The 26,292-nt window shown below is 50.3% G+C and overlaps 1 protein-coding gene across 3 annotated transcripts in view; it reads right to left on the bottom strand.

Moving 5' to 3' along the window:
• SULF2 (sulfatase 2) overlaps window positions 1-8,985 on the bottom strand; it is a 91,361-nt gene extending 82,376 nt beyond the window's left edge. Inside the window, exon 1 of one of the 3 annotated variants that reach the window (XM_081149489.1) lies at window positions 8,846-8,985. The gene's annotated coding sequence lies outside the window, so the exon portion shown is untranslated. Of the gene's footprint in view, window positions 1-8,354; window positions 8,547-8,845 lie in introns of those variants that run through there. The other 2 variants (XM_081149488.1, XM_081149490.1) reach the window with 2 other exon arrangements.
• Between the last annotated feature and the right edge of the window lie 17,307 nt (window positions 8,986-26,292).

The following is a 26,292-nucleotide window of genomic DNA, read 5'->3' as shown; positions in this document are numbered from 1 at the left end:
AGAGAGGCTGGCCCCCTGCACCATGACAGCTCCTTTCGGGAGGGGACAACTGAAGGGGGGAGTTGTCTTTCTGAGGGCACAAGCAGAAATCTTTCCCCCAAGAGCCCTCATTAGAATGTCACCATACTGATCTCACAGATTAACTCTCACATCCCAAGTGGCCTGAGACTGGTCAGAGCTGGAGCGTCTGCCAGCCCTCTGCAGGGCACGATGTTCCTGCTGTGGCGGCGGAGGGTGTTAGCACAGAACCCGGTGCCAGCACTGGGCTTGGGGCGGGAGGGGGCGGGAACCGGCGAATGTGAGAAAGCAACCCTCTCCACCCCCACTTTTACTTCCTAGGGATGACTACAGGTTTTGACTCCTTTGCCTTGAGCAGTCACCTTCGAGCAAGGATCCTCGAGTACTAGATTCAGATCCACCAGTAATCTCCTAGCCTCCTTCCTTGATCCCCTCATCCAAAAAATATTCCCTGAGCATTCAGAGTGCCAGGCCTTGTGCTAGGTGCTGGGGTACAGAGGTAAATGAGACAGAAAAGGTCCCTGCAGTCACAGGGTTTACTTTTTAGTGAGAGGAGAGAGGACAAAGGAGAAATAAGTAAATCGAGATAATTCCAGAGAATGATAAATGCTATAAACATAAAACAGGCATTCTAAGGATGTGACATTTGAGAGGAGATCTGAAGGATCAGAAGAGGCTAGGCTTGTGACACTACAAAGGAAGGGCAGTCCAGCAGGGGACACAGCAAGTGCAAAGGCTCTGAGGTTGGAACAAGCTTTGATGCAGCCAACAGAGAGGAGTGTGACTGGGTGCAATAAGCTTAGAGGATTGTGGAGTGAGACACAGGCGTACTCCAGGTGCTGCAGGGTAAGAAAACATATAGCAGAGAGTCTGGACTTCATTATAGGTACAAAGAGCCCCTGGAGGGGGCGGGGGTTCATTCAAGGGGATGCCACCACCTAGGAGCCCTTTTAGGACTTTGTACAAACGCCTGGCAGAAGGCACGCCATCTAGCACCTCTCTCCTTGCTTCAGTAGTTCTCAATTTCAGCTGCACATTAGAATCACCTGGGAGCTAAAAAAATACCCTGATGCCCAGGCCCCTACCCTGGGGTTGCCAATTTAACTGGGTGAGGCCTGGGGCTGGGATTTTTCAGAGCTCCCCTGGAGATTTTGTTAGGAACCTCTGCCCTACTCACAAGCATTTCCCTGTGCACACAGCAACTAGCCTCACCTTAGGCTCCCATTCTGCAGGTCAGTCCCTGAGGTAGCTCTTTTCCTGAGTTAGCTTCACTGAGGCCTAAGAGAGGTGGATGGCGTAGGGTGGGGAGTGCGAGGCAGTGTAGCTCATTGGCTCAGGAAGCCACAGAATTGAGCTCTAAGCCCAGTTCCGCCTTCGATTTTTTGCTGCCACCTCTCTGAGCTGGACTTTCCTCATCTGTAGGAGGAAGACCAATGGCCTTTCTTATGGGCAGAGTGGCTGAAAATACCAAAAAAAGCCAGCTGCAAAAGCACTTCAAAAAGCTAAAAAGAAATGGTGCAGCCATTATGGAAAAAAGTATGGAAGTTTCCCCGCAAATTAAACATAGAACTACCATATGATCCAGCAATCCCACTTCTGGGTATTTATCCCCCCCTCCAGAAAACATGAAAACACTAACTCGAAGAGATATCTGCACCCCCATGTTCACTGCAGCATCATTCACAATAGTCAAGACATGGAAACTAAGGGTCCATAAACTGATGAATGGATAAAGATGACATAATATACATACATAATGCTGCTAAGAACACTAGTAGGCTTTCCTCTTTTCTCAAGTGTCGGGAAGAGGAGCCTGCATTCAGAAGTCCGTGGCAAGTGTCTGTCTCTAGAGCAGGCCAGAAGCAGCTTCGGGTGATCTGCCTTTCACCAGAGCATGAACATCTCCTGAACTTCTGTGGGCTAATAGTTTTTTCAATCGCTTATCAAAAAGTTCTCCTTTTCCAGCCACTGAAGAGGGTCAAGTCACTCGCTGATCGGGAGCCAATAAGAAAGGGTGCTGGCAATATTCTTCCCCTAACACATCTGGCATCCACCTGGTCAAACGCATCTTGGGTACTGCTCGTGGTCCCCAGGGATGGCCCTGCCCAGCAACTCACACATACAGAACTTGCGCATATTGACTCTGAGTCTGGGACGGAATTAATTTAAGTTTCAAGCAGGGCCAGGTGGGCCGGGCCTTTTATAAGATGAAGCTACATGTCAGAGGCTGGGGCCACTGGACGACGTGTGTTTTGGAATCATATTAAGAGGCTGTGGAGAATTCAAAACAGTGGTGGTCTCTGGTTAGAAAGAATCCCACAAAGTCTGGGTCTGGACTGGCGGAGAAGCTCTGAAGACTATAGCAATAGGAGGCACCATGCGGCCTGTGAGGCCCAAGATCCTGCAAGATCCTTAAGCAATTTCTCAAGGGCATCTGGTGGAGAGTTGTGCATGTTTAGTTTCCGTCTGCTAATCACTGAGCACCGAGGAGATGGACAAGGGGAGGCTCGGCCTGAGCCTTTGGGAATTTCTGAGATGTGTCATAAAGAGGTGAGCATGTGGGAGGTGCTAAAAATATTCATCAAATAGATGTATGACAGTCCTGGGGGTGGGAGGGAGGAGAAAGAAAACCACACCAGGGGACAAAATACATTCTCCCTGGATGATTGTGTCCAGTCTCATGGCTTAGAATAACATGGATGCGCTGATGACTTCCAAATTTAGGTGGCCAGCCCCAACCAGCTCCAGACTTGTGTACTTAGCACCCACTGAGCTATCAGATACCCGGGTTGAGTGTCATCTCAAACACAACATTTTCACAACTAAATTCTGGATTCTCCTCCCCCAAATCTTTTCTCCCAGCCTTCCCTATTTAGGAATCACTACACACCAGGCTGCCCAGTCATCTTTGACTCCTTGGGGCTAAGAATATTTGCTAGAGGGGGGCTGTCCCGCACTGTTAGGTGTTTAGCAGCATCCGTGGCCTCTACTTACTAGATACCAATAGCACCTCCTTCCCCAGTGTGACAACCAAAAATGCCTCCAGACGTTGCTAAATGTCCCCTGGAGGGCAAAGTCACCTTGGTTGAGAACCACAGCTCTTTCCCTCGGTCTGAATATTCGATCCACCAGAAAGTTCCACTGGCTCTGCCTTCAACTAACCCGTTTCACTTCAATCTCCATTGGTATACTACCATCCAGGCAATATAGCTCCCCCATTCTCATCTCCCAGCTTCCACCTGCAAAGCACACCTCTCAGGGTAGGCACTGAGATCTTTTAAAAACACACATCATGTCGTCCTTGACTTAAAACTCTCCAGTGGTTTTCCATTTCACTTAAAATAAAAATCTAAGTTTCTCACCATGGCCGGTATTTCTCATCAGCAACTTCCCCTCCACTCCTTCCAGCTTATTTACTACCCTCCATCCCACTGGACTTCAACTTATGTTTTGAATAAGACTAGCCACTCCTCTCCACCTCCAGGCCTTTGCACTGGCTATTCCCTCTACCTGGAAGCTCTTCCTCAGATCTTCCCAAGGCTGGCCCATTCTCAAAATTTAGGTCACAGCTTAAAGGTCACCTCCTCAAAGAGGCCTCTCCTGGCCACCTGCCAAAATTTGTCTCCCACTCCTACCCTAGCATGCAATCATTTTCCATATCAATATTTTGTTTCCACTGTAGAGCTTATCACTTTTCGAAAGAGCCTCTCTTGTGGCCTTGTTTGCTTGTGTGTTAACTGCTTCTCCACTTTGGAATGTAAGTTCCATGAAAGCAGGGTCCTCTCTTGTTCATCCCAATGCTTAACACAGGGCCTGGCACATAGTAGCTGCTCAATAAACACACGTGCACCGACAAATAAGAGGAATGCCATCTTATTCTGTACAGCAGTTTTTCCAACATCTTTAGATCTCTGATCTCATTTGGAACCTTTCCCCTGTCTCCTGGCATCCCCTGAATCAGGTAGGAAAACAAAATATGCACACTCCAGGGCCTTCTTTCCCAGACCTCCCTGCTGGTGTGGAACACATCATGGCACTCTGGCTCATTCCCCAGCATCCAGGGCCCTCCCTGGGAGTCTGACTCAGCAGGGTCAGGACTTTGCATTTTTTTAAACAAATACCTCCAGATGATTCTCACAGTGGAAGGTTGGGCAAACACTGCCCCTGGCCACCAGAAAGCACAGAATCAAGGCCAGGCTGCATATTTCAGACACTAAGGCAGAAAAGTTAGGCCTCCGATGCCTTTTGAGCCCAGCGGAGAAGGAAGGGAAGCTGCCCACCCAGCAGCTGTTTCCATGGTCCCCACTTCAACCAAAATGGAGACAAGTCCATCTGACTATCATCTCTCACACTAGTGTCCTCCCTCATCATAGGCATTAGCTATTTGCCTCCCTAGCATCCAGGATCCCCCACATGCTTCTTCAGGGCTTTGGGGTCCAGTCCCTCTGCCCCAGCTGCAGAACAGGGCTTTGGGAGCCTGGCCCAAGCCCTTTGTTGGGGCCTCATTTTCTTGGCCAGTGATTGGTTTGGAGTGAGCACATGACATAAGTCAGCCCAATCAGATAGCTGCTCCGGGCCTGGTGGGCAGTGCCTGAAAAGAGGCTTGTTCTTTCCTGTTGGGCTTAAACCAGAGAGGTTAGCTCTTCAACAGCCAGCTTGACACACCTCAATTATCAGTGTCAGATGTAGTACTAAGCACCTGACATTGATGATCTCATTTCATTCTTTACCACGAACCAGGAGACAGGTGCTACGATCATCATCATTTGCGGATGAGAACACTGGGGCACAGAAAGGTTAAGTAACACTCTCCAGATCACACTGCTGGGCAGGTAGCCAGGGAGTCAGTTCTCTTAAGCATGTTGCTGGAGCCTGCCCACCTCTCAGAGCTGGAGAGAGAAACCAGCCCCCTGGAAGGAATAGCAGAGATGGAGGGACAGAGTATTATGACAATACCTGAGACCTGACTCCAGCTGTGCCTGAAGCTGTGCCTTAGCATTTTTAAGTCATGAAAGCCAACAAGTCCCCTTCTTTTCTCCTTATACTCGTTCAGACTTTTCCCCCCCTCTCTCTGTTGCTTACAAGAGAAAGGATCCCAATTCCTTTATAGTGCTTCTAGGAAAATGCCCCTGATAGCCATTTGCAACTTGCACACAGCATCTGCTCAGGAAACGCCAGCAGATGTGGGTGAAGACTGCTCTCCCTTCCCATGATCTGCTGGGTCTAAGCCCTATGGGCCAACTGTGGCCAGCCCAAAGCCTCTTTCACTTTTGGCTCCAAGTGAGGCCTAGTTCCCTAGCAACCACCCCAATTAGGCCATCATGCCATTTATCAGGGTGCCAATTAATTATAATGATCTTAATAATCTTCCAATTAGATAGTGCCCTGAATCCGGATCAGGGGTGTGGCAGATTTCCCACCAGGCCCCATCATAAGGGGCCCAAGGAAGGCAGGCCCGGGTGAGCCTCCCTCACCTGCAGGTCAGTATGGAGAGGCTCCACCTTCCACGTCCACTGGGCACACAGGGCCCAGGCCTGACACAAAGCACCCTGGACCGCCCCCAGCCCAACCCCCACCCCTCTGGGGACAGGCCCATGTGACTCCATCACCCACCACAAGAGGGCTGCACCTCTAAGAGAATTTTAACCTTCCTGCCATTGTGTTTTCAGGAGGCACGAACCTTAGTCTCAGACCTTACGGCTTTTTTTCTGGCGGCCACATTTGCTATTTTCCTTTGCATCTTGACTAGGGGGAGTGTGTGTACGCGCCAGACCATCCTATATTTTCCTGAGGCCCCCCCCCCAAAAATACAAACCCGAGATGGCCCCAAACAGTGGAGGTTTTGGAGAGAAGAGGGATTACTAAAGGGCTTCTGCCTTTCAAAGTTTTATTGTCTTAATATGTGTTTCTTCTACATTTGGAATAAAGGTCAAGGTCATGAAGGGAGAGGAGTGTGGCGGGTCAGAGTGAACTCCAGGGCCCCAGGGCCTCTTGAATTCCGGCTCTACCAGTGAGCAGCTGTCTGCGCGTCACAATCCTCTCTGTGCCTCAGTTTCCTCATTTTTGACAACAATCAAAGGACCTACCTCTTAGGGTTTTATGTGGATTACATGAGTTATTATGTATAAGCGCTTAGAACACACTACATCATAACATGCTACATCAGTGCTATCTACCACCTTAATTCTAGACTAAGCCCCTCTTAACTACAAGCTGATCAGACATGCTGATATTCTTCTGCAGGATAAAGCTCCTGGTCTCTTTCTAAGGGGGTGAAATCTAAGAATGGACTTGATAGAGTTGGGTGACATTCCCAGTCTGGCTAACTCAGACCAGAAGCTGCCCCCTTGAGGCAGGTCCAAACAGATAAACTGAACATATCCAGAGAAGGGAGGACGGAAATGTTATCCCCAAATCAAAAGGTGCACTTCAAGCATCAGGGTGTGCTGAGTGGGGGACACGCATGCATGTGTGTATGTGACTGTGCACGTGCGCAGAGTCTCCCACACAGCCACACTGTCTTCCTCCAAGCCCAGCTTTTTTTTATAATCAACTCATCATTCAACCCTTAAGTTTGAAAACCTAACATGTTATTAGGGTTTTAGAAAAAGCCATAAATTCAAATAAAAAAACACCAAAAAACATACACCAAGCCCAAAGCCCAAACCCACACTGACCCTCAGCCATGCAGTCAGGCCAACATCATGCATTTATGTATGTAAACTTTGCCTAAGAAAGGACGATTCTTCATGTGCAAATGTCCAGCATGCCATCAGCCAAGCTTGCCACCATTGCCCTTCGAGCTGCTTACTTGAACACTAAATTACACAGCCAGACAGGCATTTTTGATGAGTTTTTCTTCTCCATGATGTGCGACAAGCAAAGCTGGAGAAGCTCTCTTCCAAGGTGAGTGGTCTTCAGCCTGACCTCCCCACCCTTTCTATATGTAAGGAATGGCTTTAATTTAATTAAAACCCTCCAGTGGTTCTGTAATGAGGAGCGGAGATGCAGTAAGAAATCTCTTCACTATCAACTGAGAGTAACTCTTCCTGCTCCAGGGAGAGATGTGGGAGTCCTCCGGGGAAAGCCCATCTTATCGGCTTCTCTGCCCCCCCCCCCAGAACCCCCTTAAGAGCAGCCTCCCCTCTCTGCCCCAAAGGAGGGGGACTGCACTGGGGGAGCGAGGCAGGGACAGATGGAGGGGCAAGAGAACGGGTGTCCTGACATGCACAGATGTGCAAATACCCAGATTCGAATGTAAGCTGAATGTAATTACTTGGTTAATTAAATATTGACTTTTAACTCAAAAAGTGATTAAAACAAGCTGCAGGAAAGACTGGCCAGAGAGGAGAAGGGGCAGGGAATGAGTCAACTTTCACCAAGGGGGAAGAGGACGACGAGGGCTGCCAAAATGAAGGTCTCTGCTGTCCTACTGTGTGCAGGGCACATACTGCGTGCACGGGGGAGTCACCTTCAGTGTCAGGGCAGGCGGAGAATTTCAGATGGATGTCACTGTGACAAACTAAGACTTGTCGGTATCTCCTTCCTTTCTTCCCACCTAAGACTCATCTTTTTTTCCAGGCTGCTCTCAAAGCGGACAGAGAGCTTCTGGTGCTCAGGAACCAGGCACTGTTAACCGCCTTTGCCAGGAGCATAACTCGGTGCCTGGCACGGCCGAGGAGCACCATCAATGCTTGCAGAACGAATGAATGAACTGCTACGAATAATGTTTGTTTGTTTGTTAAAGTACACGCCTAGAAATCGCAGCCAAACTTCTGAAACCCTCATGGGCCCCAGGAGGGGAGCAACCCCCTATAAGGCTTTGGGAGCTGGCTCTGACCCAGCCCGGGGGGAAGTTCGCCCTTTCAATCCTATTTGCCCTTTCGGTATCTGTGAGTTCCCGGGCACTCCCCAACTCTGGTCCACGGCTCCCCCGGGTTCTGACCGGCCACACCCCACGTGGTTTAGCTCCTCGCCGGTCTGTTAGGTCTAAACTCAAAGGGGTCAGGGAGGCCATCCCCCGGCGGCCAGCGGGCTCAGACTCGCCCTCTCCAGGGCCTCCCGGGCTCCGCGTGGCGCGCCCGCCGGTCGGGGCGCGGTGGGAGGTGCCCAGCCCGCCGGCGGGGTCAAAGGGGTCATCCCCCCGCGGCCCGCTGGCGCCGGGGCCTCCCGCCCGCCCGCCGAGTCCCACCTCCGAGCGCTCGGCAGGCGCGGGAACCGGGCGGTCCGGACCGGCCCCGGCTCACCTGGGCGGCGCTCGCGGCCGCGCTCACCCCGGGGCAGACTCCGGCCGCGGGGAGCCCCGTCCCGCCCCCCCGGCGCGGCACCCCACTCACCGGCGCACGGCCTCGGCGGCCTCACTGAGCGCGGGGCGCCGCCGCCTCTGCCGCAGCCCGGCCGGGCCGCGGGGCGCAGGGGACTCCGCGCCTCAGCTGCTGCTGCTGCTGCTGCCGCCGCCGCCGCCGCCGCTGCTGCATCCTCGGCGAGTGCGGCTGCTGCTCCTCCCTCCCCTCCCTCCGCCTCTTCCCGTCCCCGGCTCCGCGGCTCCGCCGCCGCCCCCGCCCCCGGCCCCCGCCCCCGAGCGCCGCCCTCGCCAAAGTCCAGGTCGGCGCCCCGCCCGGGCCAGTCTTACGTCGCCCCAGCCGGCCGGCCGCGCTGCCCGAGCCAGCCCCCGGGCACAGCGCGGCCCCCGCCTGCCTCCGCTCGGGGGGCGGCGAGCGCGCGCCGGGCGGGGAGCGCCGGACCCGGCGGCGCGGGCGGCGGGAGCTGGGGAGCCGGGACCCCGCCGCGGCGCCCTCCCCGCGCCCCCCGCGCGGGAGCCATTCACCTCTGGCAGGAGGGACGCGCGTCCCGCTCGGTCCGCCCCTTCTGCTCCCGGCGCACGGCCCTGGCCCCGAAGTCCGGCCCCGGCCCCGCAGCGGCGGGGAGCGAAGGTCCCGGCAGCTCTCGGCCTCCCGGCGCCGCGGGACCCGCTGCCCGCGCTCCCGGCGCCGAGCGCGCACCCTCGCTGGGGCACGGACACACTCGCCGGCACACTCGCGCTCTCGCTCTCGGCGGAGAGTTGAAACAGCTGTGAGATTCGCCCAGGAGCTGGAAATAGGGAGGGACGCGAGCCAGAGCCGTGCGTGCGAGTGTGTGCGCGTGCAACACACAGACGAGCGGGGGCATCGCTAATAAAGCAATTATCGCAATAAAGTCCGGAGGGCCATCGATCGGGTCCACTTTGGCTGCAAAGGAAGAGAACCCTTGTCTGTTTTCCGCTTTCTTTCCCTTCTCCCTCTGAGCTGGGGGGAGCCAAATGTTCCGCGGGGCTTCAAACAGCCCCGCCGGGGGCTCCCCTCGTAATGGCATGTTAATAAATGTTTTCTTTTATCTGCTTTCACAAGGGCTCGCCTGGGTTTGAAAACACCGACCGCCTCTGCCGAAAGCCTTGCGCTCACCTCTAGCTACACACTTTTGCTTTTGGAGACGCGGGCTCGAGCCGGCGCCGGCAGCTAGATCGCAGGGTGAACTGTCCACGCACCCGGGACCTTCCCACGCGCCGGGGAAACTCCCCGAGACGTTAATTTGAGCTCAAGTGAAAATAGCGGCGTTGCCCAGAAATGGTCCCGGAATAGGAAAGAATAGAGAAAACGGGCTTCCTCCGAAAGGGGAGGAATTCGACTCAAGGTGGTGCTGTCTACCGCGGTTTCCACAGTCCCCAGGACACAGGAGGCCAGAGAGGGACGGGGCTGAGAGCGGTGGTCAAAGAGCCGGTGGAAAACCAAGTAGCAGCTGCAGAAAACACAGCGGAGTAGCTGAGGAGAAACAGACCTTGTGGTAGCTAAGCGTACTGGTAGGCAGTAATAACTTATTTAAATCTACTAATAATCCTCCATGGTAAATTGTAGAATTATACCCATTTACAGATGTGGAGACCAAATCACAAAGAGGTTAAGTAACAGACTCAACATTACACAATTGTAAATGGCAGACCTAGGATTTGAACCCAAGAAACTTGTCACCAGAGTTATGTTCTTAACTCCCAGGTCATTGCTATTTTTTTCAGCCCAGCATCTCCTTTCTCTGGTGTAGTCTTTTTTCATGCTGGTTAGGGTTGTCACGCTTAATAACTAAAAATGGACAGTGGTCTATGCGGATATACTTTTATAAAAAATACTGTGTTGTTTATCTGGAATTCAAATTGGGTGTCCGGACCTGGTGGGGGTCTTCACATTCCCCCAGCCACAATCTCCCTCAGCCACCACAGATCAACTTACAGTTTAAACAAAAGCAACAACAACTGGAACTTGCTTTTCCAAATTAGATTCAGGTGTTCACTTTTGGCAACACTGAAGTTGCTGATCTACCTTTCTTTAGCTTTGAAACAAATGTCAGGCTTATTTCTTCACCATCACGGACCAAAAAACAATGGGGACCCCCTTCCCTTTTGCCTCACCTCTGTAGAAGGAAGGACACATTTGCTGCACCCCTCTGGTGCAGTGCTGTTCGGTAGAAGCATAAGGCAGACCATGTGTACAATAGAAAATGTTCTAGTAGCTGCTTTCAAAAGTAAAAAGAAACAGGTGAAATTAATTTTAATTATGTAGTTTTATTTAACCTAGTATATCCAAAGTATCTTGTCAATATGCAATCATTATAAAAGTTACTCATGAGATATTCTTTTTTCTATGTCTTTGGAACCTGGTGTGTATTTTAAACTTATAACACCTCTCAATTTGGGCCAGCGACACGGTACTACATGTTCCCATCAGGGTAGCTCTAGCAGGTTCTGTGGTTCACTACTGAGTGTTTCCACCTGGTTATCTCATCAAATCCTATGAGCAGTCTTTTGAGAAAACCGAGAAAGCAAAGGGATTGATCAAGGTCACAAAGTTGGCCAGAGGGATTTGAAGTCGTGTGAGGCTCTGCCTGGCTTTGGGACGCGTATCCCCTGTGGCCTCAATTTTCCAGCTGGGTCCTCAGAGCCCCATGCGAGTGCCTCAGGGGCCGGGGTAGAGGAGGGAAATGAGATCTGCCTTTTGCTTGCTTGTTACGTTGGGTTCTGGAGAATATTTCAGAGGAGGCGGGATTTGCACCACAAAAAAAGTTAAAAAATACACTGCCTTCCATCAGGCCTCAAGTTCATGAACATGGCTCTCCCTTCCGTAAATGGGCCGTGCTTACGATTTTCTCCTCCATGCTTCTCTCCTCACCAGGGAACCCCGGTAATGGAGGGGCTGTGCACAGTCCCCTTCATGGGGCTGGAGGTGGGGCTGAGATGAAGTCATCTGATTATCTTTTTGGATATTTAGTCTTTCCACTGTTGCTGTTCAAAGACCTACCATGGTGATGACTGTGTTTTCCCCCTTATCCTTGGTTAGTGAGGAGGTGATAGATCTTGGTGTGAGTGTCTCTTTGTGTGTGTACCCGTGTTCATGTGCGAGCAGGGGCTGTGGATCGGGTTTCAAGGCAGGACTTAACTCACTAGCTCAGACACTCATTGGATTGGAGGGTCTAAAAAGCACTCTCTGGCCACATATCTTTCTCATAATTCACAGCAGACTCCAGTCCTCTGGGTCCGAGCCTCCGCCTAAGTTTTCTAGGTTCCTCCCAGGCAGGTGGGGCCTTCTGGCCCCATTTGGGAGCTCAGTGACTGCTTGGGAGATGAAATGGGCCTCAGGGGCTCAGATGTCCCCCTGCCTGGGAAGTCTCTCAGCCCTGACTGAGCTAGGCCTGGGTGGGGCCTCAGCAGAATTCTTGGGACCCTCCTGGCCTCCTAATTCTCCAGCCCCTGTCCATTTCCAACCACACCGACTGGGACAGCCTTCCCCCTCTTATGTCACCCTGATGGCCTCTCTAACTGGGATCATCCAGCCTGGATAACTGGGAGTTTCAGGCCACTCCTGCCTCTCCCCACCCCTTGTTGGTTTAACCTTGAGGGGACCTTTCTCCTGACACCTACGCACTTTGTTTCTTCCTTCTGTAAGTTCCTTGGTGGCCCTCTGTGCAGACTGCCTGTCTGGTTATGCCTACTGTGCAAAGCCAGAATGCTGTTCTATTTCCTGAACTCCTGTGCAACAATCAAACAAACAAATAAATAAAAAATCATTCCTGCTATGTGTTTCCTTCTCTCCAAGAGGCTGAAACTCTACCTGATTGTCCCAGCGCTTCTGGCTGCATTTGGGTGGGAGTAGGTGGGAGTTTATGAGGGTTGTAAGAGTCAACCTTTAACATCTTAAACAAATTGGTGTGTGAAGGAGAAACGTTAAAGCAGAAACATGGCTACAGACAGGAGGCTGGGGAATGTGAGCCATGGAACTGGGGCACAGGTGGCTTTAATAACCCACACGAGTTTGGCTGTAACTTGCTTCTTTCTACAAACCCAGAAGAGGTTGCAGAGTCACCCCCAGGGGTTTGGGATCAAACTTCTCCGTTTGTGAGTGGGGACAGTTTTGCACGGGTTTTAAAATACAAATCCCAGAATCATCCATAACATTATACATTTGGGATTAATTCTGCTGAGGTTTCACTTAGGCCCAGCTGTCTTGGTAGAAATGCAATTGCATTAGGGGAAAAACTGTTTATACTTCTTGAGATATTGTGATGATGAAAAATAGCACCATAAAACCCCATTAAGTCAAAAGAACATTAATTGTGTTTCATGCTGCCTCCCCTGGCCGGCACATTGACACTGACATGCTTTACTTTAGCAAAACAGGGTGTCTCATCTTTGCAGCACAGTACCTGCTTCCCCCCTTAATTACATGTAATTGTAGAGTCTAATTTATTTTAACACCCGACGCCTAAAAGTGCACATTCATGAATCAAGGGTTAGATTGGGAGGTAGGAGAATTATAACTGGGTGTAATTGCAGTCTCCTAGGGGCTGCTTAGGAGTGATCTCAAAGAGCCATGATGTTTATTCTGAATTCTTACAAATGAAAGACAGTTGGGCTGCCTCCAGTTAAGAAAACAGATAACAGTGATAATTTGTCTAGTTGCTTAACCATTCATCAATAGTTCTCTTTTGGATAAGTGGGCAAGAAAGATTAAACACCTGGATCTCACTGTGTGATGAAACACACAAGCAGAATTGGTGCATATGTCGATGACTATTAAAATGAGCAAGGCGGCCCCAGCAGCACGCTGTTGCTCTCTGTGGACAAAGCAGAGCTCCTGACTCTTTGGTGGGCAATAGTTTTCTAAATGGGAAAAGCAGGGACCATTGGACCATACGTACAATTCAACTTCATCTCTCTCTGTGACAACACACCTATTTTACAATTGCCTTCCAGAGAAATCACTTTTGAGCTTTGATTATAATTGATTAATTATGATTAATGTTGGTGGTGATTAAGTAAAAGTGGAATGATGACTTAGTGCTGCCCCAGGGCCAAAGTTCTAACTAACATGGACTTTGTTCCTGCTGGCTGATGACTCCTTAGCTGATCTGCTCCGGTCTCAGTTTCCTCATCTCAGGAATGGGGATAGTATTGAGGACATTGCAGATTGTCATATGTATTGAGTGAGATTAATGAAGGTAAGACACAGGCATGGTGCCTGGCTAGAAGGTGCACAATGAGTGTTTATTGAATCAGAAATAGAAACGTGCTTTCATGGGCCTCTAGAGAGTCTCCTCCATCGTCTGCAAAACCTGACTGTGAAAATCCAGGACAACTGCTGTGATGGTCGCAAAGCAAACCAGATCATGCCACTTCCAGGCTTAAAACCCCCCGTCTTGGATGGAAATCTACATTACTGAGCAGGGCCACAATATATCTACGTGGTCCTGACTCTGCTCGCCTCTCCAACATCTTTCTCTGCCCTCTTCTATTTTTATTATAAAAATTTCAAAAGAAAAATTTAATAAGTAGTACAGTGGATATGCTACACACTCTACCTGGAATCAACAGCTGTTAATATTTTGTCACTTGCGCTTTACATGTGGCTGAAACATTTGAAAGGAAGTTGTGAACAACATGGCACATCTGCCTCAAGGACTTGAGTGAGCATCTCCTAAGAATAAGTTGTTCTTTCAGGTGGCCTCCGCATCGTTATCACACCTAAGGAAATGATCATTAATTCTATAATAACTCCCCAGCTTGCTCACATTAGTAGAGCCACAAGAGTGCCTTTCTCTTTGCTCCTTAATTAAACCTTTTCCTGCCTCAGGGCCTTTGCACTTGCTGTGCTCTCTTCCTGGAATAGTCTTTCCCTAGATTTTGCTCTACCAGCTCCTTGTAGAGATCAGCTTAAATGTTAATAGAGTTCTCCCCTGTCTATTTCACCTAAAGATGTTCCCTGATTTCCGTTACTCTCTAACCTCTCCATTTTATTGTCTTCCTATAACATGCGTATGGCACTCCATTTTTATTCGGTGTCTATGACCATGGTCTATTTCCGCCACCCAACACTGGCTGCAGGAGGGCAGGGGCTGTGTCTGGTTTGTCCACTGTTTAGCCCCAGTGCCTACAGTAGTGTCTAGCACACAGATGGTATTCAATGGGCATTTGTTAAATGAGTAACTGAATATCTCTGTGTGCAATGTTTTCAAACAGAAGACTTGGTAAAATGAAATGATTAGGATCTCAGTGATTAGAGACAAATCACAGGGGTTAATCACAGCCCTGCCACTCACCAGATGTCACTATGGACTCCTGTGCCTTAAACTTCTCTGCCACATGGGAACAATGACAATCGTCTAATTTCTAGGGTTGTTGTGAGTTATTAATGAGATTATATACAAAGTACTTAGGACGGAGCCTGGCACATAACCATCAGCCTTCCTTGTGCACTTATAATTAATATAGGTCAGCTGGCCAGAGGCCCATAATTTTAAGCACCATTGGCCACTCACAGGCTCACACAGAAATGGTCTCCAAGCATAACACCTCATGAAAAACTTCTTGGAAGCCCTGATGTGACCACACCATTGGCCACATGCTGCTCTGTGAGAGTCCAGCCAGGTCAGCATTGGCCTAGAAAAGGCTCTGGTTGTTTACAGCGGGCATCTGGGCTGATGTGTCAGGGTCCGAGACTAAATATTTGGACTCTCATCCCTGAGACCAGCCCTTGGAGGCTCACATAGAAGCTGAGGCATGGGGACCTGGAGAGGAGGGGACAAAGGTAGACCCTCAATCCCCTGGAGGAAAGCGAACCCAGTGGCGTGGGCTCTGACTCAGCGGGCCGCCTCCCACGCCCTGTCTGGTTGGTTGACTGTTGTGAATTTTTACCTTATTACTGGCCTGTAGGGGCATGTAGGGAAATACATGTTTTTTTCAGCTAAAGTTGCAATAAAAAAATGAGGTAGGAAATTAAGAAAATTGTTGGAAATTTGGATAAAATTGCCTCTAACTGGAGATAAAATAAGGCAGTCTGTCCAGGAGAGTGTGTATGGAATATAAATATTTGCAATTGACCTAGGAAGCAGCACTCATTTCGTGGGATGTTAGCAAAATGTAGAGAAGGAATTGGGTGGCCACAAAAGACAGACACTTGCTCCACCTACAGTGCCAGGGGGTGGGCTGAACACTCAATGCCTCCTGTTTAATCCCATCCTTATAGTTAGGGAACCAAGGATCAGAGAGGGGAAGTAATTTGTTCAAGGTTGCATGGAGCTCAGATTCCAGAACCTTCACCAACCCCCCAAAGACAGGACTGAATAGAAAATGGCACAGAGCTCCCCAAACCCCAGCCATCTGGATGCCCTAATGCGGGCCTGGGGCTCCAACTACAAATTAACCCATTTTGTGTGGCCAGTGCAGTCACAGGATGGGCTCTCTGCCCTTGCTCATTGACTCCTCTGATGGAAGCAGAAAACTACTTACATTTTGTCCATTTATAAACAGCCAGGTCATGTAAAATTCATCGATGTGCCCACAATCAGAGGACTTGAGTTCTGGGTCCAGCTTCCTATTGCATAACCTTGGGTCTCGTTCATTCTCTGAGCCTTTGTTTTCTCATCTGTAAAATGGGGCACCAAAGTCTCTTCCCACTTTGCCCCCTCCGGGGCTGTCATTCGGATCAAATGTGCCTGTGAGTGCAGAACAAAAGGATGAGCTCTCCTCTTCATTGACCTTATTTCCCTCCAGCAACCTGTGGATAAAGGAATCTGTGGGCCTGTTTGCAGCTGCATTCACTCAGTTCAGGAGGAACAAGAAGCTGGGCGAGGCTAGAGGAGCTCCCAGAGTTGTCCGTTTAGACGATAAGTGAACAGAGGGCTTGTTTCTTTGCCGGAACAGGGACCACACGCCCATGGGCCATGAACAGACACTACCTGGGACTGCTCACCTGGCCACAGGCTGCAGCAGCAAAGACACCCAGACGAGCGTTGTTCTTGGCTTACCCACGGGGGGTTCTGATCCTGCAGTGCCCTTCAGAGCGGGAAGCCAGGCCCCCCATGCGGGGAGATGCTGAGAAGGGAGCCGTGTGAGCTGCTCTGGGGGGGCTGTATTCCCGAGTCAGGTGGGGAGGCGCTGGCCCTGTGCCTGGGAACTGCTGAGGAAGGTGTTTGGTCAGGGTTACCAGAACACGCAGCAGCCTTGCACATCTTTGGTGAGATGCTCGTTTATTCACTCATTTGACAAACCTGTTTAAAGTTGCCACTAAGTCTTAGGAACTAAGTCTCAGATGGCAGTGCTCACAAGATGACTTTTATGACTCCTGCTCCTAGGGGTTGAGTCTAGTAAGTAAAAAAGATACAACAACCGAGCTCACCAGAGACTTTGTGGCAGAATGTCATGGTTCTTACTGAATTCTTTTTCCCTCCTTGCCAATAGAAACTTGATTTTGTTTTGGGTGACAGTGTACCCCACTCAAGGGGTGGCTCAGGATTGTTTTAAGCCAGAGGTTCTGAAAGTTCGATCCCTGGACCACCAGCATCAGCATCACCTGGGAACTTGTTAGAAATGCAAATTCTTGGGCTCCTCCCCAGACCTGACGGACCTGCTGAATCAGAAGCTCTGGGGATGGGGCCAGCAATCTCTGCTTTAACACCCCCCCTTCCCTAGGGTACCAATCATATGCATGGGCACGTGGCCAGTTCTTGCCCATGAGATGTAAGGAGGTATCTGCTGGGGGCTTTGGAGAAATAGTTTTCTTCCTGTTAAAAAAAAAAAAAATTGGGTCCTAGACGGTTTGCTCAGTGGTTAGGGCGTCAACCTGCAGACTGAAGGGTCCCGGGTTCGATTCCCACCAGAGGCACGTGCCTCGGTTGCAGGCTTGATCCCCGGTGGGTGAGGGAGGCAGCCAATCGCTGTGCCTCTCTCGGGTGGATGTTTCTCTCTCTTCTCCCTTCCACTCTCTCTCTCTGAAAAAGCGGTGGAAAAGATCCTCAGGTAAGGATAAAAAAAAAAAAAATCGGCCAGGAGGGGGTGATGTCACTGCCCGGCTGAGGATGGCAGAGCAGAAAAGAGCCCGAACTGCCCAACCACTAGGGGACCTTGTGAAGAGATTAACCAAAGAACTTAAATACTTACATGCATAACCCACGGACACAGACAATAGTGCAGGGAAGGCCTGGGCAGGCGGGGGGGTGGGGGGGTGTAGGGCCAATGGGGGGGAAAGGAGGACTTCCAACAATAAAGATACATTTTAAAAAGATAAATAAATGAAAAGGGGGGGGGGAGAAAACAGTAACCGCCCTCGAGGCATTGCTGCTTGTAGCCAAGAGACCCAGGTTGACGAGGCTGCTGATGGTGTTAGTGCCGCCATCCAGCATCCCCGCCTTATCATGGTGGCGCCAGGTCCTTTCTTCCTCTGCGCCTTTCCACACCTGTACCTGAAAACCTCTTGACCACCTCCCGGGCATTAGAATGGCTACTGCAAAAACCCGCAGAAACTCACGTGTTGGTGAGGATGCGGAGAGATCGGCACCCTGTGCCCTGCTGGTGGGAACGTAAGCTGGTGCAGCTGCCGTGGAAAACAGTGTGGCGGTGCCTCCAGCAATTAAGGCGAGAATTCCCATGGGACCCGGCAGTTCTGCTTCTGGGTACAAGGCCGAAAGGATTGAAAACAGGGTCTCAAAGAGAGATGGGCACCCCCATGTTCATAGCTGACTTATTCACGTAGCCAAGAGGTGGAAGCAGTGCAAGAGTCTATTGATGGTGAATTTTATGTTATGTATATTTGAGCACAATGAACCACCAACAAGAAACACACACACACCCCTTCCCTCACTATATCGCTTTGCTTTATCTCTATTGCTCTTGCCTTTCCTCTGAGTTCTGGTCCCACATATCCAGGCTTCTCCATATCTAGATGTTTCAAAGGCACCTCAGATTCAACGTGCTTGAGTCTGAACTCACGACCTTCCTCCCCAAACCTGTTCTTCCTGCCATGTTTTTCTTTGGGGTGACTAACACTTCCATCCATTGTAAGTCAGAAATCACCCTCTTTCTCAGCCTCCTCTCCCCAGCCTAATCCATTGCAAATTCCTGGTGATTGCCCTTCTTAAATACTGCCAAGGGCAGCTACCCCCTCCAATCTCCTCCAGTACTGCCTCTGATGACAGCAGTGGGGCCCGACTGGGCTCCCCGTGCATGCCCTGGCACCACCCAAATCCATGCTTCAGGGCAGAGCCCGAGTGAGTTTCCAACTGCACATCTGATTGATGGACTCCATTCTAATTTCACTCTCGGTAATCAATGCCATATGAAAATATTTCACGGAAAGCTCCAGCTCCTCCCGGAGTAAATTGCCGTGAGGGCTTCTCCTGCGTTGATTTTACATCTAGTTATAAGAGCCAAGCTGTCTTCTGGGTCTCTTTGGACTGAGCCTCTCAGATATGGAGTCTGACATCGGGGGAGGGGGACAGGGAGGGACAAATGTCACTGATGATCAGTATCTTAGTTTGGGTTGTGCCGGGTGTAGAGCCTGAGACAGTTCCAGAGCAAGTAGTTTATTTGGGAGGTGATTCAGGAAACACTGGCTGGAAGCAGGAGATGAGAGAAGGAAGGGAGATATTAATTTGGGGCATGTTATCAAGCCTGTTGGTACAGAGGACACCTAGAGTTCAACGTTGTGGGGAAGGTCTGGGAGATGGAGCCAATTACACGTGGATGGGTTATCCCAGGGGCGAGGGAGCACCAACTCCTACAACTCACCCTTTGGGGCATTGCTGGAGGGGCTCTTAGTTCTCTCACACTTTCTGGACTGAGTGGTCTGCTGAGGTTGTGGACAGAAGCCTTAAGGCAAAGGGAAGCAGACGTTGGTGGCTGGAAGTGGGCCTGGGCCCCCTGGAGGGTTCCAGCGCTATGTGCAGGGCAGACAGTGCCCACTGCCCCTGGAGGTGATGACCAATGATGCTCACTAAGTGACTCAGACCCTCATGGCATAACATGGAGACAAATGGTTAGAAAATTGGTCCTTCCGAATTCTCCTGACCCTCAAGGAGAAAAGTCCCAGCTTGTGCTAATCTGTCTTAACTCTTTTCTGACACTTGATTATGTCCCTTTTGAACCAAGGGCCAGCCTTGGGTTTCGAGACTTCCTGGGCAATCTTACCTAGCTGCAATTTATCACATTGTTTCGGTTTCTAATTTATTTTTCCAATTAAGTCAAATATATAGGTTCACTTTTAAGATACATTTACATAATTAAGATGTCTGATTTGAAAGAATGTTAAATGTATCACAGGTTGTGCTGTATCAGAACAGGTGACAGGTGGTGGCTGGAGCACGGGGAAGCTGGCCGGAGGGATAAAGTCCCGGCTCCGCAGTGGGCATCTGAGGCGTCTACCTGCTGGTTTCCAGCCACCTCTCTGGATCTGACTCTCATTTCTCATTGACCCCTATGCCCACCAGAAATCCCTTCTTGCTCCCACCAAGTACATTCCTGTGTCTGTTGTCATCCCAGCTGTTCCCACCACCTACAACACCTCCCTCCTTTCTTCTTTCAATATCCTGGTCATGATCGAAGCCCAGCTCCATGCTCCCTAGACTCCCTCCCCCCAACCCCCCAACTTCCCCCCAGTTGGAGCTGAGTGTTTCCTGCTGGGGCACCTCCTTCCTCCAGGATTATTTCATCCTTCTGCACATACGGCTGTTGAAAGGTGGGTCCCCCACTAGCCCAGGAGCTTTGTGACAACAAGGTCCTGCCCCTCACTGCAGCCATGGTGAGTCGGCTGATGAACAAGTGAAAGAGCGAAGGAGTGACCACAGCTCCCTCCTCTGTGTCCCTTTGACTCCTCAGGTGACTCTGGACAAGCAAGGTGCTCAGCCTGGGGAAGGATCATTATGAAGTGTGACCACGGCCCGGCCAGCTCAGCATTGACCTCCCGTCTTAGCTGTTCCTGTCCCTGGCTAAGTGGAGCATGAGTAGTTCCTGTCCCCCAGCTCTGAGTGAGACCTGAGACTAGCCTGCACTGGTAGACATGGGTGCTGGGCACCTGTCCTGGGGCTGACAGTGCTGCCTGGGGTTTCCGGATTGGGTTTGAGGAACCACTAGAGCCTGAGGCCTGAGCAGGAGGCCCCTGGCAGGTTATGTCACTGTGAAGAGAACAGAGCTAGGAATCGGTAGGAGGGAGGCATGTGGACCTCATCCAGCCCCTTTTGTCCTGTTAGCAGAGGAGCGAGTCCCAGCAGGTTCCCCTCGCAGGGGCCCAGCCTAGTCCTGGCAGGCGCAGGCTGCTCCCGAGCTGAGCCTGCGGGCAGGTGGGAGGCCGGAGGGGGCCCGGGGCAGGGTTTGCAGGGTCATCTGGGATTCAGACCCTCACTGTGAGAACTGAGGGTCCTGCCTGGAAACGTGGGCCTCAGGGATGTGAACCAGCGGGAGCACATGGGTTAGGATGACTCCCTGGTCTTCGTCAAGAAAAGTTAGAGCAGCCAAAATTCACCACAGGCAGCAAACACTGGTCTGAGCCCTTTTCATGCATTTTAGGTATTTTTATTTAACAAATATGCTGTGCTTGCTCTGTGGAGGCACTGCTCCAGTTGTTTTACAAAACAAAAACAACCAACAAATTTTAAACCATTTAATCATGAAACCACTTACTCCTCACAAAAGCCTTGTGGCGTTGGTGCTATTGTCTCCACTTGCAGGGGCAGCTGGTGACTGGCTCAGGGTCTTCGAGGAGCGAGGGGAGGGGCCCACGGAGTGATGGCTCTCTGGCTCCAGAGTAGGGCTTCTCCCCGTGGTAATGCCTGGGTTTCCTCACGCTCATAAAAAGTCATGGCCAATTATGCTTATTACCTATGTCACAGGAGGAAAAATTGAGGCACACAGGAATTAGCAATTTCTCAGCTTGAAAGCAACCGAGCCAGGACCCAGCCCAGGCCAATGGCTGAGGCCCACACTGTAACCACCTGGCTATGGCATCACAGTAATGAGCTCTTTGAAGAAAGGTGAGTCACTTATTTTGGCTGTGCCTCAGTTTCCTCATTTGCTAAGTTGGGCTCTACTAATCCTGCCCTCCTGACTCATAAGGAGTGCTGAGAGAAGGAATCCGGGCCAAGACTCCCAGAAACTTCCATTGGGAAGGTGCCCTGGTCTGGAAGGAAGCTGGTCTGAGCGCCTGTGGGAGACACGTCCCCTTGTCAGGCGGCAATTTCCTCACCCGGAGTGTAGGTGGTCTGAGATGAGATTCCCGGTTCATCGAGCTCTGCACATGGCCCTGGTTGTCCAGCTCTGTCCCAATGGACAGCTGCCTGTGTGACTAACCGGGAATTGGATCACTGCAGGCGGCAGACCCGCCAGTTTGAGCTTGTTCTAGGAAAGTGCATTCAGGGGGCCAAGCAGCTCTGGCTTCTGTAATGATCCTCGTGGCTGGATAATTGTAGAGGGATCCTCTGCACTGAGAAGAGACCTTGGACAAGAAGTCCAGCTCCTGGGTTCAGGCAGCCTCTGTTGGTCTCCCCCACGTTCTCCTTTGAGGCAGAACTCTCACAAGAGTACATCATTCATTCATTCAGTTCATTTATTCACTAATTCTCTATAGAGCCAGGCCCTGTTCTAGGCACCAGGGCTAGAGCTGTGAATGAAACAGACCAAGGCCCAGTTCTCATGGAGCTGACATTCCAGTGGAGGGGAGAAGATGGCAGTGAACGGTAAGGCACATCCTCCCAACAAGTACAATCATATAGACATACATATGTGTATGTGTGCACATACATGTAAATGTGTGTACGCACACACATACATACATACGTATGTAAGTGTGTGCTATTCTAGGTAGTAATAGATGATATAAAAATCAAACAATCAAGCAGAGTATTGGGATAGAGATTTCTGGGGGTTAATTTGATGCGGGGCATGGAAGTCCTCTCTGAGAGGAGCCATTTGAGCAGAGACCTGAGTGAATTTAAGGAATCTTGCATGTGCATGTCTGGGAAATGAATGTTCCAAGGCAGAGGAATAGCAAGGGCAAAGGCCCTGTGGTAAGAGTGTGCCTGGTGTGTTCTAGGAAGAAGAAGAACCTGTGTTACCACCATAGTGGAGTGAGACGGGTGTGTGTGATAGAGTTGAGATTATGGAGGGTTTTCTAGGCCATGGCAAAGAAAGTTGTATCCCATTGTGAGAGAGATGAGATGTGATTTGAGAGTTTTGCACAGAGGACTTGATGGATTTTGACTTGATATTTAAAAGGATTCCTCTGGCTGCCTGTGGAAGATGAACTGTGCAGGGTCAATACAGGGAGAGCAGATGCAGGGAGTTCAGTGAGAGATGATGGATGCTTGTGCCACTTGTGCTGGAGGGGGCAGATGATTCAGTTCTGGCCATAGTTTAAACATAAAGCCAACAGGATAGGTTGATGGATTGGATGTGATGAAACAGGAGAAAGAGAAGTGTCAAAGCTGACTCCAAGTTTTGGCTTCATCACCTGGAAGGAGGGGGCTGACCTTGACTGTGGGGAATGGCCGGCTTGGGCGGAAGACAGGAGCATCTGGAACCTGCAGGGGTGCACATGCAACCCTGATGTAAGGGTGTCCTCACCCTTGGCCCCTGGGGCCTCTGCCCATTTGTAGGAGGCCCCGAAACACGGGCCTCTGGTTTAACCCACAGCCTACATTTCCTTCCTGAAATCTCATCTCTAAAGTTTCCAGGGCGCTTTTGACTTTCTCTTTTAAAGACACAGCCTGCATTTTATTCTAATGGCTGGGATTCATCCCCTTAAGGATGGGCAGCCCCGGCAGTTAAAGCAGGAATGGATGACATTCCAGCCACGCCCTGAGTGCCCCAGGCCCACGGAGGAGATTTAGCTCGGCTGCCACCTGTCCAGATGGGTTTGTGGGAAAATGCGACATCTGTTAAAGGGAGTTTGAATGTCAAAGAGGGATATCAATTGCGGGAAGGAAGTTACTATTGAGTCTTCAAATACCGTCAACTGGGAGAAAGATGGATGAGGCTTTTATGGACGTGTCGTTTGTCCCAATAAAATAAAACATCTTAAAACCTGTCTTTACTGGCATCGAAGTGTTTCAGTGTTGTCTAACAGCAGTGTACATGGCAATGATGAGTTTCTTAAAAACAAAACACAAAACAGTGCTTTCACCACTCTGTCCAGGTTTCTAAAGCAACTGCAATACAAATACACATTTATTCGTCCAGTGAAATTTACAAAGCACCTATTAAGCACTGGGCCCTGGGCTAAGGAGGAGAGACATGAATCTGATCTTCTCAGCGGGCCCATGGCTGCTGGGGACGAAAGTGGGGAGAGAAATTAGCACCCAGGTTGCAGTGGGTGGATGCGGTGAGAAAGGTCTTGAGGATCAGAGAAGAAAGGGATTGCTGGGTGCTGGAGGGTCAGACAAGTTTTTTTGGAAGGGCTGGTATGTCAATCAGCTTGCTTTCGCCAGCATGTAACTAAAACCCCCACTAAATCTTACACCGTAAGGGAATTTGTCTCCCATAACAGAGTCCACCACCACAGGCCTCTTTGTCCAGGTTTGCTGGCATTGAGAAGGTGGCTGTCTACAAGCCAGGAAGCGGGTCTCAGCAGGAGCGGAATTGGCAACATCTTGATCTTGGACTTCCCAGCCTCCAGAACTGTCAGAAATAAATGTTTATTGCCTAAGCAACCTGGTCTATGGTAATTTGTTATAACAGCCTCGAGCTGACCAGACACCATGATCCCTCTCTCCTCCCCAGGTTAACATCTTGTCGAAGCTTCTCAGACTCTCTCAGCTCAAGAACAGGTGCATCTTTTAGGAGCTAAAGAGTCCAGTTCAGGACACCTCAATGTTCAATCTCACAACCAATCTGAACGTTTCCTGCTGTGAATTCCCTCCTGGGACTCTCCTTCCAAGTGTTCCTCTTCTCTCATGTGGAGGTGGTGGTCCCTGGCTCACCTGGATGTGTGCAGCACTCTCTTTAGAAAGAGTGGGCTCCAACACCTCTAGCTTTGAGACTTCTGCCAAAATTCCAAGTCCCCCAGAAAAGTCTCATTCAATGTCCCATTGCCCTGGAGTCTCTGTTTCAGAAAGTAGAACTTTTTGCTGGAAAGAGGCGTCTGGAGCAATGCCTGGGGTTGTCACCGAGTTCCCTCTTCCACCAGGGAGGGCACAGTCAGTGCACGGTCAGTAGTCAGTGGTCAGAGGTGTGGGCCTGGACTCTGGCTCTGTGGCCCTGCAGCCCTGGGCCCCAGGGAGAGTGGATCCTGCCCAGCCTGACTCTGCTCATCTGTGACATGTGGCTCCTGATAGGGCCGTGTGACGGCATCCAGGTGAGGATTAAGTGAGGTAATGGGGGAGCACTCAGAACCCCAGCCCTGCACGGGTAAGGGCCCTGTGAGTGTCATCCCGCTGTGGTCAGCGAGTTCCCAGTGAGGGTCACAGATGAATCAGGTGGAGAGGCCGCCCTGGAATCGGGGCTTTGGGCTTAGGAAGAGAGGTTTCTGTAGGAACACTTTGAGATGCAATGCCTGTAATTGGCAGCTTTGCTTCCAATAGCTCTTGAGAAACAGCCCGAAAAGGCTGATTACTCCTAAAAGGGGAGCAGAAAGGGCTGTGGGGAGAAATGGGGGCCTCGCTCCAGGAGCTGCGCCCACCCTGCCAGCTGCTGTCAGGTGGCCAGTGGCTTCCAAAGCTCTGGGCTCAGGGTCCACTGCCTTTTCTCCTTCTGCTTCTTAATTTAAAGAAATTATATCCCAAAGCATCCATTCCTACAGCCCTTGATACTTGACTGTGGGCTAGTCTTTAGGATAAAGCATAGGCCTTTTTGAGTGTTTTTTTCCTCTGGATATCCTCTTTGATCTTGAGACCAGGAAGAAACCTGTGTCTTGCTGATTGCCCAGAAATGCGTCCCTTGGTCATTCCTAATGCTCTCCTCCCTCCCTGTATTGCTGGCTAAGTGTTTATATCTTTCCCTTTCAGGGGTGATGGATGCCTAATTCCCCGAAGGCTGTAAAGCAGGTTGTAAATATGATGGTGAGCGTCTAGGATGACCAACCCCAGTCACTCTGAACAATTACAGAAGACAGCACAGAATCAACTTGGTTGGATGAAGGACCGTAGTGGACAAGCACGGGAAGAAAGCTCTAGAGACAAAGAAGCCTCACCAAGGCCCTGGGAGCCTGTATCCTCTGGTGCCTCAAATCCTCCTTTGATCAAGTCATTCAATAAACATTTGTCAAGGAATTTCTGTGCGCCAACTCCCTCCTAGGTGCTGGGTATGCAAGAAGGGCAAGGTCCCTAAACACACGGAGCTCACATCCAGGAGGCAGGGACAGGAAATGACCAATTAAACCAGTCAACGACATAATTTCAGATCCTAAGTGGTGTAAAATCATTATGTTGATGGTGAGGGACTAGGGGCTGGCTTTCAAAAGAGGTATTTGAGTTGAGATGTGAATGAAGAGAAGAGATAATACCAAGCACAGACTAGTGGAAGATGAATGAATGAATTAAAAAACAAATAAACGTTTGTTTGGTCGATCCATACAATGGAACGTTACTCAGTCTGAAAAAGGGAGGGAATTCTGACGTATGCTACAACGTGAATGAACCTGGAGGACTTTATGCTCAGTGAAATAAGTCAGTCACAAAAGAACAAATACTGTATTATTCCACTTATGTGAGGTACCCAGACTGGTCAAGTTCCTAGAGACAGAAAGTAAAATGGTGGATGCTAGGGGCTGGGGTAAGGAGGGATGGGAAGTTATTTAGGGGTACAGGGTTTTGGTTTTGCAAGGTGGAGGGAGTTCTATTGATGAATGGTGGCAAAGGTAGCATGGTGCTGTGGATATACTAATGCCACTGAACTGTACACTTAGAAATGGTTAAAGTGGTAAATTAAAGTTATGTTTATTTTACTGCAATTAAAAAATTATTGGGAGAGGGTCCCAGGCTTAGGGAACAATA

This window comes from Miniopterus schreibersii, assembly GCF_964146895.1.
Source record: "Miniopterus schreibersii genome assembly, chromosome: 10".
Lineage (NCBI taxonomy): Eukaryota > Metazoa > Chordata > Mammalia > Chiroptera > Miniopteridae > Miniopterus > Miniopterus schreibersii.
This window is presented reverse-complemented; position numbering and strand designations above follow the sequence as displayed.